Raw genomic sequence first — 13,412 nt, 5'->3', positions numbered from 1 at the left:
TGAGAAAGAGAAGATGACCTGATTTTCCTTTTTTTCCTCGGTCTCACATCCTTCCCAAAGCCATGTGCTAATATTGGTGCTAAAACTTATATTAAGGAACGGAGGGAGTAGTTGGTTCACGGGAGATAGAGAGGATTATGCTCTATAATTGTTTTAACCAAATAACCTATAACTTTCCACAACACATAGTTCACAACATTTTCCTATAGCGCACAATGGTTTGGTTTAGTGTTGTCTACTTTCTCTTAATGAAATACGTGCTACACGGCACGTTCGAGAAAAGAAAAATAGACCCTTAATCTCAGTTAATGGATATATAATAGGCAATAGTAAATGGCGCTTGTCTACGGTCATTCATATTGGGAATGAACATAATCTGCGAGCCACTACTAATTTTGAATGGAGAAAGTATGTCAGCTCCAACGCTCCATGCTGGATGAGAGACTCAACCTCCACGTCGGCGTCTAGCATCCAAAATCACCATAGTCAGTGGTTTCACTGAGTGTAATAAGAGCTTGTAGAAGCAACTATTGCTTCCACTGACAAAAGCTCAAAGACACCACTATAACACCCATTGTGGCAGAATTTGGTGAGACCTCATCACGCGTTCTCTAGATATGTGAGGGAGAAAAGTACAGCATCTATCAAAAGAGAACGTACCTTTTTCTAACAGAGTGTAGGCATGTGCCACAACTGTTAGGAAACGAATGCCCTCGCATCTTCCATGCTTCTATGGCCAGTAGATTTTAGTTGAAGCACATGACAATATCTGCCTGTGTTGGGCCTGCTCTTAACACGTGACATATTAACACTTAAGTCAATTTGGTTCCTGTACTGGCCTTGCCTCCCCACACTTACCAAGTTAGCCTTGCCATGTTAGGGAGAGCCAAATTAACTAGCCTAGATAGCAAGGTGGAAAAGATCAGCGATGGACAATGCTGTTTGAATGTGAAGCAATATGTGTTTGGATTTATGGATTTGATCTATTATTTGTATAAAGTAAAAATGTTATTAAATTTATGTCGAGTGAAATAGATAGAATACACATAAATAGTAGACAAATAGACAAAATATGAATTAGGGGCTCTAATTTAGGGGTGGTTACCCAAAGTTATGAGAGCATCTCCAGTAGGAGCACCCAAATCAGGGTCCCAACTTTTGATTGGGGTGCTCCCCTTACTTTTTGGGCCTTAATTTTTTTGCTTCCACTCTAACAGTAGCACCTAAATTTCAGCCCCAAAAATATTCCGATAGAGAATGACAGAGGGGACCACTCGTCATTGTCTCTGTCTTCTCCCTCTTCCTTCTTCCTCTGTACAGGCAGGGACCGATGGATGGCCCGGCCACAACCAAAGGACCGAGCAGAGGCCATTGTTGGCAATGCTGGAGGGGAGGAAGAAGACCTGTGCCGCGGTCGTTGCTGGATACGCCGGGAAGGACCGGATCCACGGCCGTTGCGCCAGTAGGAGCTCCGGTAGGGGCCGCACGGGGTGGAGGCTGCACACGGAGGAGCTCTGGGATGGCGAGGCAGAGCAGGATCTTGTGGAGGAGCTCAGATGGGGGAGCAGCAGCGGTCCCAGGGCCTGAAAGGTCCTAATGGCTAGAGGGGGTGAATAGCCTATTAAAAATTTCTACAACAACACTTAAACCAAGTGGTTAGACAAATATGAAGCGAAGCAAGTGTTGCGCTAGCTTACTCAAAATGCAAGCCTCCTATCCACAATTCTAGTTGCTATGATCTCTATTTCACACAAGAGACTAAGTCACTACTCTCTCAGTTAGTGAGCTCTCAAAGACTAACTAAAGAGCCTCACAAACCACTAACATGACACAAGCTAGCTCTCAAAACTAGCTACACTAGGAAAGTAAATGCAAGAGAGATAGTGAGTTTTATACCGCCGCGGCAAGAGAAAAATAATCAATCACAAATAGAATCCTAGGACAAAGATGACAATGATTTATCCCCGAGGTTCACTTGCTTGCCGGCAAGCTACATCTTCGTTGTAGCGATTCACCCACTTGGAGGTTCACACGCTAATAGGCATCACACGCCTAATCCGCAATCGGGTGCCACACAACCAACACAAGATGGGGATCCACAAGCTACGAGCAATCCACTAGAGTACCTTTTGGCTCTCCGCCAGAGAAAGGTCAAGAACCCCTCACAATCACCACAATTAGAGCCGGAGACAAGCACATTCCTCCGCTCGACAATCCTCACTGCATCATGCCATCTAGGTGGCGGCAACCACCAAGAGTAACAAGCGAAATCCACAGCGAAACACAATCACCAAGTGCCTCTAGATGCAATCACTCAAAGCAATGCACTTGGATGCTCTCCAATCTCACCAAATGATGAATCAATCAAATAGGATGAGTGAGAGAGGGATGGCTCAGCTCTAGGGGATGAAAAGTATGTCAAAGTGTCAAGAGAGGGCGCCCAAGGCCAGCCCTTTCACTTAAATAGACACCCCAAAGAGCAAATAGGCGTTAGGTCACTTAAGTGACCGTTAGACCCGCAGACACAGGCCGTCAGACAGTTGGACGCTCAGTCTGATGCCCTGTCGCGTCCACTCACGCGTTGCCATGCATCCCATTCAAAAGAAATCGACCGTTGCCGCCAACGGGCGCCTGCCACACGCTGATCAACGCCTCGGACCCAGCTATCGAACCCACCACTGGACTCCACACCAGGAGGGTCCGATGCAGTCTAGAGAGGTCCAAAGATGGTATAAACCATCAGACCCTAGTCCGACGCCCTCCGTCGGACCCAGACCATGGTCCACCACCGCCACATGTCATGCCCCCACGTGCTACGCCAATTCCCTTGCTGAGGAACAGTGCGCGCATCTGGTCTGATGCCACAGGTTGGCTCGGTCCGATGCCCCTACGCACGCCTCTCAGCTAGGGTTAGCTATCGGACTCTCCCCGGGCTGGGTCCGACGCCTAGTGAAGCAGGGACCGACACCCCTGTCTCTCTTCCTTTCAAGCGCGATCACTTCACCCTTGTGCATGTGTGCCAACTCCAAGTATTCCAACACAAGTGTATGTGAGTTAGCAACATTCTAAGCCAATTCCCAAGGGTGTTAGCACTCACTAGAATCTAAATGCATATGCAATGAGTTAGAACATCTAGTGACACTTTGATAACCGCATTTCACGATGAGCTTCACCCCTCTTAATAGTATGACTATCTATCCTAAATGTAATCATACTCGCTAAGTGTCTCGATCACCAAAACAAAGAGCTCCTATCAATTATACCTTTGCCTTGAGGTTTTTGTTTTTTTCTCTTTCTTTTTTTCTAAGCCCGAGCACTTGATCATCACCATGGCCACCACCACCATCTTGATCATCATCCATTTACTCCACCACTTGGAATGGTACTAACCTATCTCATATTCACTTAGAGAATGAGGTTAGCACTTAGGGTTTCATCAATTCATCAAAACTAAACTAGAGCTTTCAATCTCCTCCTTTTTGGTAATTGATGACAACCCTTTCGTAAAGATATGAATTAAAATTCATTTGAATCTATGTTTCTTGCCTAAGCATTTTACCATGTGTAAAGGATTTGGACAAGTTTCATGGATCCGAATTGGTAGCATTTGCTCCCCCTACATATGTGCTAAGAGTTTGGATAGAAGCTTGCACATATGAACGAATTGGTGTTGTGGGAAAGTAATGTCTACCAAATGATGCTAAGGTATAAGAGATGGGCCTTTGAAGCGTGATACCTATCAGAGTGCACCAAATATACCATCCTTAGCACCATGGTTAGTTAGATAGCTATTGTAAAATACAAACAATAGATACCTCATGAGATCAACATTATATGCAAGACTCTAGTACCACTTGAAAATAAGCAAGATATATCTAACTATCATCCTATGCATGCTAGTTTTTCATTTCATCAATCAAATCTACAACTAGCATACACCACACAAGCATGGAATTTTAATTTAAAACTTGTGCCATGCAAGCAAGCACATGAAATGCACATTCAAATGCATCAATCAAGTTTATGAGCTTGCTCCCTCTACTTGTGTGTTCAAAAATTTAATTGATCCACTTACTTTCATATTTCCCCCCTATGTCAAAGTTCTCCCCCATTGTCATCTTTTCCTTATCTTTGTGCATTACTTCTCCCCCTTTGTCATCAATGACCATAAAGGTTCAATTTTAGATAGGTTAAGATTATCAATATCAATCAAATGGGTGATGATCATTTTTTTAAAATTGGTTCAATCTAGAACACTTGCCAAAGACATTTAACTCGGTTTGATCTAAGGACAAGTTTCTTCACATCTCATTTCAAGGGTTATCTTGACCATGTTGAGTTAAATACTTATAGTTCATTTTCTAGATTAAACACTAGGTTCACAAGCTCACAAACATGTCATATGCTACCACTAGATCAAGTCAAGCATAGAAGCAATAGTGGTACCATACAATCATCAAATTAATTTGATTTTTATGAATGAGCCTATTAAGTGTGAGGGATGACTAGATGCACTAAACAAGTTCTTAGCAAAGAATGTATGCATGCCAATCAACTTTTACCTTGGTTTGCTTGAAGGAGAGGTATGTCATATAAGTGGGGGTGCATCAACACATATTTGAGAAATATAATATGTTCAACTCGTTCCTTAGCTTGCAAAACCTCTTCTCATCAAGTGGCTTGGTGAATGTGTCGACAAGTTGATCTTCGGTGCCCACACTCTCGATTGAAATGTCCCCTTTTTGTTGATGATCTCTTATGAAATGATGACGGACATCAATATGCTTTGTTCTTGCATGTTGAACCGAATTGTTGGTAAGCTTGATAACACTCTCATTGTCACATAGCAATGTCACTTTCTTGAACTTGATTCCAAAGTCATTCAATATGGCCTTCATCCAAAGAATTTGTGCACAACAACTACCGATGGATATGTATTCGGCTTTGGTGGGTGATAATACAACACTATTTTGCTTCTTTGATGACCATGAAACAAGTGATCTTCCCAACAATTGACAAGTACTCGATGTGCTCTTTCTTTCAACCTTGCATCCCACATAATCGGAGTCCAAATAGCCAATTAACTCAAATTTTGCTTCTTTGGGATACCACAAACCAATATTTTGTGTATGCTTCAAGTATCTTAATATTCTCTTTATAGCCTTCAAATGACTTTCTCTTGGCGAGGCTTGGAATCTTGCACAGCATACACTAAATATGACATCCGGCCTTGATGCAGTCACATAGAGCAGGCTTTCAATCATAGAATGATATAACTTTTGATCCACCATGTTGCCACTTGCATCACTATCCAAATTGCCATTTGTTCCCATAGGTGTACTAATTGGCTTTGCTTCATTCATGCCAAACTTCTTGAGCATGTCTTTGATGTACTTGCCTTGACTCACAAATGTACCATTCTTCATTTGCTTGATTGGAAGACTAAGAAAGTAGCTCAACTCTTCAATCATGGACATCTCAAACTCATTAGCCATCATCTTTCCAAACTCTTCACAAAAGTCTTGATTGGTTGATCCAAATATGATGTCATCAACATAGATTTACAACACAAACAAGTCCTTTCCAATCTTCTTGGTAAAGAGTGTGGTGTCAACCTTGCCCATAATGAACCCTTTAGAGAGTAGGAAGTCCCTCAATCTCTCATACCATGCTCTAGGTGTTTGCTTCAATCCACACAATGCCTTCTTCAACTTGTAGACATGGTTGGGCTTCTTGTCATCTTCAAAACCGGGAGATTGCTCAACATAAACTTATTCATTGATGTAGCCACTGAGAAATGCACTCTCGACATCCATTTGATAGAGCTTGATGTTGTGGGCACAAGCATAGGCTAGCAAGATCCTAATTGCTTCCAACCTTGCAACCGGGGAATATGTTTCTCCAAAGTCAAGACCTTCAACTTGAGTGTAATCTTGAGCTACCAATATTGCCTTGTTTCTTACTACTATCCCATCTTGATCTTGCTTGTTTCTAAAGACCCATTTGGTTTCAATCATATTGTGGTTCTTTGGTCTCTCAACTAATTCCCATACTTGATTTCTTGTGAAGTTGTTCAATTCTTCATGCATAGCATTCACCCAATCAATATCCTTCAATGCTTCTTTTATCTTCTTTGGTTCAATGGAGGACACAAATGAGAAATGCTCATGAAATGGACCCAATCTTGATCTTATTTGTACACATATAGAAATATCTCCAATTATAGTGTCCAATGGATGATCTCTTGCAATATTGGTTCGTTAGAGTATTGGAACTTGATTGCTTGCACTTGCTTGCTCATTAGATTGATTTGCTTGAGATGATGAACTAGCCACTTGATCTTCCACATTTTCATGAGAGCCACTAGTACTTGCTTGATTTGTATCTTCTTGCATATTTGAGTTAGAGAGCATTTGCACTTGATGATCTTCATCCATCACTTGTCTAGGCCTCATTTTATCAACATCCTTGTTCTTCATGGCATTTGAAAGTTGAATGCCTCTAACATCATCAAGATTCTTATCTTCATCTTGGTAACCCTTGGTTTCATCAAATTCAACATCATGGACTTTTTCAAGAGTACCACTTGCCAAATTCCAAACTCTATATGCTTTGCTATTGGTTGAGTATCCAAGCAAGAATCCTTCCCCACACTTCTTGTCAAACTTGCCCAATCTAGTGCCTTTCTTTAATATGTAGCATTTGCAACCAAAAACCTAAAAGTATGCAATGTTGGGCTTTCTACCATCCAAGAGCTCATAAGGTGTCTTTTTCATCATTGGGTGATAATAGAGGTGGTTGCTACAATAGCAAGCCATGTTGATTGCTTCGGCCAAAAAGGATTGACTCACATTGTACTCACTGAGCATAAATCTTTCCATGTCTGTAACACCTCGGGTGTTTAAATACTAAAATATGCCATGTCATCATATGCATAGCACATCATTCATGTGTTAGTGAAAATTTTGATATGCATACACTAAAACAAGTTTACCTTTATGTGGTATGTGTTGAATTGTATTGTTTGAATCAAGTTCAAAATTTTGTTTGGATTTGAATTTTCAAGAAAACCCTGATTTTTAGTATTTAAATCCTACCCTGAAAACTCATTTTAAAATCTAAGCATATTTTGGGGTTGAGCCTAAAAGCAAAAGTGTAGAGCTTGTCAAGTTATACAAAGTTTTTTTTGGAGTTTTCAAAGTTGTTATGAAAAATTTGAAGTAATTTGAAAATGCGAAATTCTTTAAATGTCCCCTATTTGAATTCAAATTTGCATTTCAAAATCTAGATTGAATTAGGGGGTGGTTATAAAAGCAAAGTTGTAGAACTTTGGATTTTGAACAACTTTTATTTTTAGAGATTTTTGAGTTGTTATATAAATTTGGGAGTAATTTGGGAAAATAGGCGGGTGGCAATTCTATAATTTCGGTGAACAGTACTCGCGGCCGACATCCCACCGCCGGCCATGTTTCCACCGGCTTCTACGCGCACCCATAGGTGCCACCTCTGGCCTTGACATGTCTGTGTCATCGTGGCATGTCAAGCGCACCGTTCACCGCCGCTTTTCGCCCGCTGGTTAAGTCTCGAACGTCGCCGCCTTTCTCCTCCTCTGTTTTCCCACCGCCGCCGCCATAGCTCCGTCGAGCTCGCCTCGCCTCCTCAGCGCAAACCAGCCTCAGCAAAGTAGCGTCTGAGCTCCACTTGCCCCTTGCGCACCCAGTAGACCAACCCTTGAAGCTTGACTCCACCGGGAACCCGCGGTGCGCGTTTTTCTTCCCCGCGGTCGGCAACCTCACCGTGGTGTGCGCGTCGCCGTGGCTAGAGCTCCACGGTGTGTCTTTGTCCTTGCTCAGCGTGGCTCCAGCTTTGCCTTGATCCCGTGTTGCTCTATGACCGGTTATTTGATCCTTTTGACCATCGCAGTCGCCTGAACGCCATCACCGACGTGGTTCGCGCCACCGTGATCGCTGTGACCGTCGACCCGCCTCTCTGTTGTTCCTCCGGCTCGTCCATCGCCTTCAACGTGATCGGGGTGAGCTCCTGGTTCTTCCTGAGTTGTTTGTTTGACCGCTACCAGTCTCCTGTCGCCGGCGTAGCATAGCCATGCAGTCATGGCCGCCATGGCCGGCGTAGTGCTCGGTCCAGTCCGTAGTTGGTCTAGTTAGTGTCACAAATCGATGCGCCGTGGTGTTGTGATCATGTTAGTACCTTGGTCATCGCCGGTGACCTCGCCGTCGGTGAGATTTCGCCGGTCAAAGCTGCTGTCGCCGTGGTCAGCGCGGGAGGTAGGGGATGACAAGTGGGGTCGGATTGTCAGTGACTCAGTGTTTCAAAATGGATTTTTCTATTTTGCAGATTTGAATGAATAGTGATAGTTTTTGTTATTTTTGTGTAGAATTATTTAGAGTTCCAAAAATTATGAAAATTTTTGTGTGACCTCTCTGTGATGTATATTATTTAAGAAAAATATGAAATGTTGTTTTTCAGTAATTTTTGAATGTGATAAAAATTGCTCAATTAATTAATAAATGGGTTTCCATGATTTTTCTTGGCTTAATTAATTATCCAAAAATTATGAAAATTGTTTTGCCACTTAGTTATCATGTGATGAACCTTTACAAAAATTTTGAGCTCAATTGGAACAAGTTGATGAATTTCATAATTTTGAATTAAATAATTAATTCATAAAAGCAAATAGTAACCTTTAATGATTTAGGTTTTTCTTGAATTTTTGATTGAGTGATGACCTTGGGTTATTAGTTGGTAATGATTCTTGGCAATTGAAGTATGTGTTACGAAAAAGGCTTAGTTAGTTTGACTTGCAACTGTACCGCGAAGGAAAGTTGTATTCGAGTTGTTAATTTTGCATCCATCATCAAGCATCATGTTTCGTATCCCGCATCATGTTAAACATGGCATTGTTACTATGTGTAGTGAACGAATGTGAACACGTGGTAGTTAATCAAGTTGCGGAGGAGGTTAATCCATCTATTGAGGTCGGATCGGATAATTGTGGAACGTCTCAGGAACCTGACTTTTCCGTGAATCAAGGCAAGCCACGGATGCATTTAAACCTACCTTGTGTTTTACAAGTTTTTATCGCTTTTGCTTTTCAATACTGCATTAAGTGATTAGGAGTTGAGTGGAAACCTAATTGGTGCATTACCAACCTTGTTTTTCCATATCTACCTTGTTACCAGTTTTACTTCATAAATGCCTAGTTATGCTTAGCCATGCTTAGACAAATAAAGATCGGGTGATTACCTATCACCTGCGAGTTTTACATGGATCTATGTTATGTTTGTTTACTTATGTTAACATGAGATATGAGCATGTGGAGTAATAAATCTAGACCGAGCGGACTCGGTGTGTGAGAGCCACAAGACATGGAGGTCTTGTGAGCGGCTCCTTTCCGCCTGTGTCGATTAAGGTCCGTCTGTTGTTGAATTGCATGAGGTGAGACTTTGTAGTACTAACCACATAATCTGGTAAGCCTTAACTCGGCTATTCTATTACGAGAATGGCTACTCGTGCACTAGGAGTGAAGAGATGGCGAGAGTAGCGTGTACCCATGTGGCCATGGGCTGGAATGGTGGAGTACTGTATTCTCATGTGGCGCAGACCCGTTCTTGTTCTAGAGGATCTGAGGGCAGGTTGGTATATGTAGGTCGGGGACCTGCATATGTCGTGTGGTCTAGAAGTCCCAGCTGGGTTATAATCGGTTTGAATCGTCGTTGCTCCTCGGTTATTGAGACTCAACTCACTGTTCATCATCGTAGTTAATAACTGGAACTTGAGTAAGGTTTGAGAAAGTGTTGGATATGAAGTTTCATGATCTCATTATGGATCATGGCAGATTCATATGTGGTTCTTATAAAGTTTTATATGTTGAAGTAAAGAATTTTGTTAAAGAGCTTTTACGCAAAAGAACTTTGATTATTGCTAAAGCCATACCTTGAATCCCTGAGCCTACATCCCTGAGTCATCTCAGTTTTGATTCTGGTTAAGTCTTGTTGAGTACTTTTGTACTCAGGGTTCGTTGACCCTTGTTGCAGGTGAGCCTCATGAGCAGGTCTGTTTTGGACCTTGCTGCATGACTGTTGTTCATGTCGATGACGATAAGTGAATGTGTGATCCGCGGGCAGGATGCTTATTTTGTGTGTTTGTATTATGATACTAATGCCACTCCACTACTACTATGGTTTGTAATAATTATCAAACTTAGTTTGTAAGATTTGAAACAACTGGTTTGTAAACTAAGTTATCGTAAGACTTCTGCTATTTTACTCTGTTGTAGATATTTGAATAAATGTTGTAATACTGTAATGACTCTGTAATGTGATCCTGCTTGGAAATCATGGATGATTCGGGGTTCTTCGAGGACACCCGACAGTCTTCTTAAGTTACTAGGAACATATGCATAGTCGTCAGAGGTCGTTGGACAGTGACAAGTGCATGTGGGTCCTATAATTTAGGAGGTTCTGCCACAATGTCAATCAAGGTTCTATTCTTCCTCTCAACAAGACCATTTGATTATAGAGTGCACTTAGCCGAGAATTGATGTTTAATTCCAAATTCATCACACAACTCATCAATTCTAGTGTTCTTAAACTCACTACCATTGTCACGTCTAGCTATCTTGATGGTTGTTTCAAACTCATTGTGAATGCCCTTGACAAATTATTTCAATGTTGCAAACACATCACTCTTATCCACTAGAAAGAATGCCCAAGTGTATCTAGTAAAGTCATCCACTATCACAAAGCTATATTTGTTTCCACCGATGCTAGTGTATTGTGTTGGCCCAAATAAATCCATGTGCAACAACTCAAATGCCTTACTTGTGCTCATCATGCTTTTCTTAGGATGTGTGTTTCCAACTTGTTTTCCGGCTTGACAAGAGCTACAAAGCTTGTCCTTCTCAAATACCACATCTTTCAAGTCTCTAACTAGATCATGCTTAACCAATCTATTCAATTGTTTTATTCCAACATGACCAAGCATTTTATGCCATAACCAACCCATACTAGACTTAGTGAACAAACATGTTAACAATTGAGCTTCACTAGCATTGAAATCAACCAAGTATAGATTCTCATATCTAAAACCTTGAAAGATCAAATTTGAGCCATGTACACTTATGATCTCTACATCATCTACTCCAAATATACACTTAAATCCATGATCACACAATTGAGCCACGAATAGCAAATTGAAGTTCATGCTCTCAACTAGCAACACATTGGATATGCTCAAGTCATTGGATATTGCATTCTTACCAAGCCCTTTGACCTTGCCTTTGCCATTGTCACCAAATGTGAAACTATCATAACCATCATTGCCATTGGTATTAATTGAGTTAAACATTCTTACATCATCGGTCATGTGTTGAGTGAACTGTTGGCGGTCCTTAACGACCATATTCAACCACCAAATAATATCCAAAACATGAGAAATAAGCAAACTTTTGAGACATATGCATCAACAATTGACATAGTTCTACTTGTATTGGAAGAAACGTGTTTTACAGGACATACATTTGAATACAAGTGGAAAACAAGACAAAAGGCGCAATTCAGAAAACGTAATGCAGAAGTGCTCTAAGATCTCCCCATCCATCTCACACATAGTTCTAGCTCTAACGATGTAATTTGTATGATTATCAATTGTTCTTTACACGGCTATATTATAACATGCCTGCTCTACTTAGGTATATTCTTTTATTCTTTGTTTTCTTTTTATCCTTGAGGTTGGCCTAGATGTGTGTCCACTATCCTTGAATTACCGATTTTACCCCTGTTATAAGCATTGGTTGACTATGCAAATGTGTAATCTTGTTCATATCCATGCTAGACTCTTACACGTTGCCTTCCTTTGAGAATATAAATAATGATACCCTGAATACTTTCAGGTGAAATGCTACAATAATAGATCCGTGCGCTTATGGATATTTTCTGTAATCGTTAAGAACTATCGTGTTGGTGTTCCTTGGTGGCGTCGCTAAGATTTATCCAAATGTTAGTGATGGTGCTAAGAAATACCAACTAGCATTTATGGTGCCACTGCTAGGGATGGATTCTATCTCCAAACTTGGTAGTGACGCTAAGAAACGCCAACAAGCATTTCTGGCACCATTGCCGAAGAAGACATAGGTGAAAAGAATCTAGTAGGACATGATTATGATCACATGCATGCAATGGTGGCCATAGTTTATGCAGGCTAACTTTGCTTGTTTTCTTTCTATTATGGATGAAAACAGGATAGTGTATGACCGGTTTTGTCTAGCCGAAAAACTACATCGATAATCCTGAGGTGCTCCTAAGGAAGAACAGGTCTTGTACCGCTTCTTCCTCCACTATTCCACCGGCAGTTGGACCGGTCACTCTCGCACCATCCGCTACTATTGCTATAGCCAAGTCACTCCATGCCTACTCCACCCCTGCCGTTGTCAACGTGCCCGTTGGGTCCGCTGTCAACACGAGCACCGAAAACTTTAAGCTCTGGACTCGCCTAATCATGATGGTGCAGGCAAACCAATTCTATGATTTGCTTAGTGTTGACATTTCTTAGCATCACTCTTAACTAAGTGGTCATCCCTAGCATGATGCCAGAAATGCGCTGTTGGTAATTATGAGAACACTTGTTAATTATATATATAAGGTATTCACAAGCGCACAGATAATATACCATTGTAGTATTTCACCCGGGAGTATACCGAGTATCATTATTTATATTTTATCCATAGGGAGGAGCTATGGGGTTGTGTTGGCATAGAGATATTGACAAATATGTATACTTATTATAAAACCACTCATGCTATGGCAGGTGTAAGTCAAGTGATAAATAAATGATAAGTGTAAGGTAATAATGGTATTCCAGAGATAGAAATAGATACTCATAAAATGTAGTAAGGCTAAAGAGGAGATTTGTTAAGAGCAAAAGATTTCTAAGTCATTACTTATCTACTAAGTCTTTTGTACACCCAAGTATATACACTCTCATCTATAGTATAACTAACTTTGGATCTATGCATAAGGAACATTACTAAGGAAGATTAAGAACAGAGCTTGTCTTCCTTCGCAATCACGTTCTACGTGCTCTACAAACAGGGAGTGGACTACAAAGGACTCAACAGGAGTGTCACATCTGCGATCTACCACATGACCCAGAGTGTAGAATGCATCTGCATGCAAACAATATCTAAGCACCATGCTTACATAATGTTGACCACTTAACTATCTCAAGAACTGAGCTAAGAGCTTTGCAAACATATGCATATATTCATCATTAATCATAACTATATCAAGCATATTACTTGAGCAAACTAGAAACATAATAAATAGCAACATAATATTAAAGTAGCACAAAGTCATAAATAAAGAGATATAATGGCTATACCAGTCTCTAGACTA

This window comes from Miscanthus floridulus, chromosome 17, assembly GCF_019320115.1.
Source record: "Miscanthus floridulus cultivar M001 chromosome 17, ASM1932011v1, whole genome shotgun sequence".
In the NCBI taxonomy this organism is placed as follows: Eukaryota; Viridiplantae; Streptophyta; class Magnoliopsida; order Poales; family Poaceae; genus Miscanthus; species Miscanthus floridulus.
Note: the sequence above shows the minus strand (reverse complement) of the source record.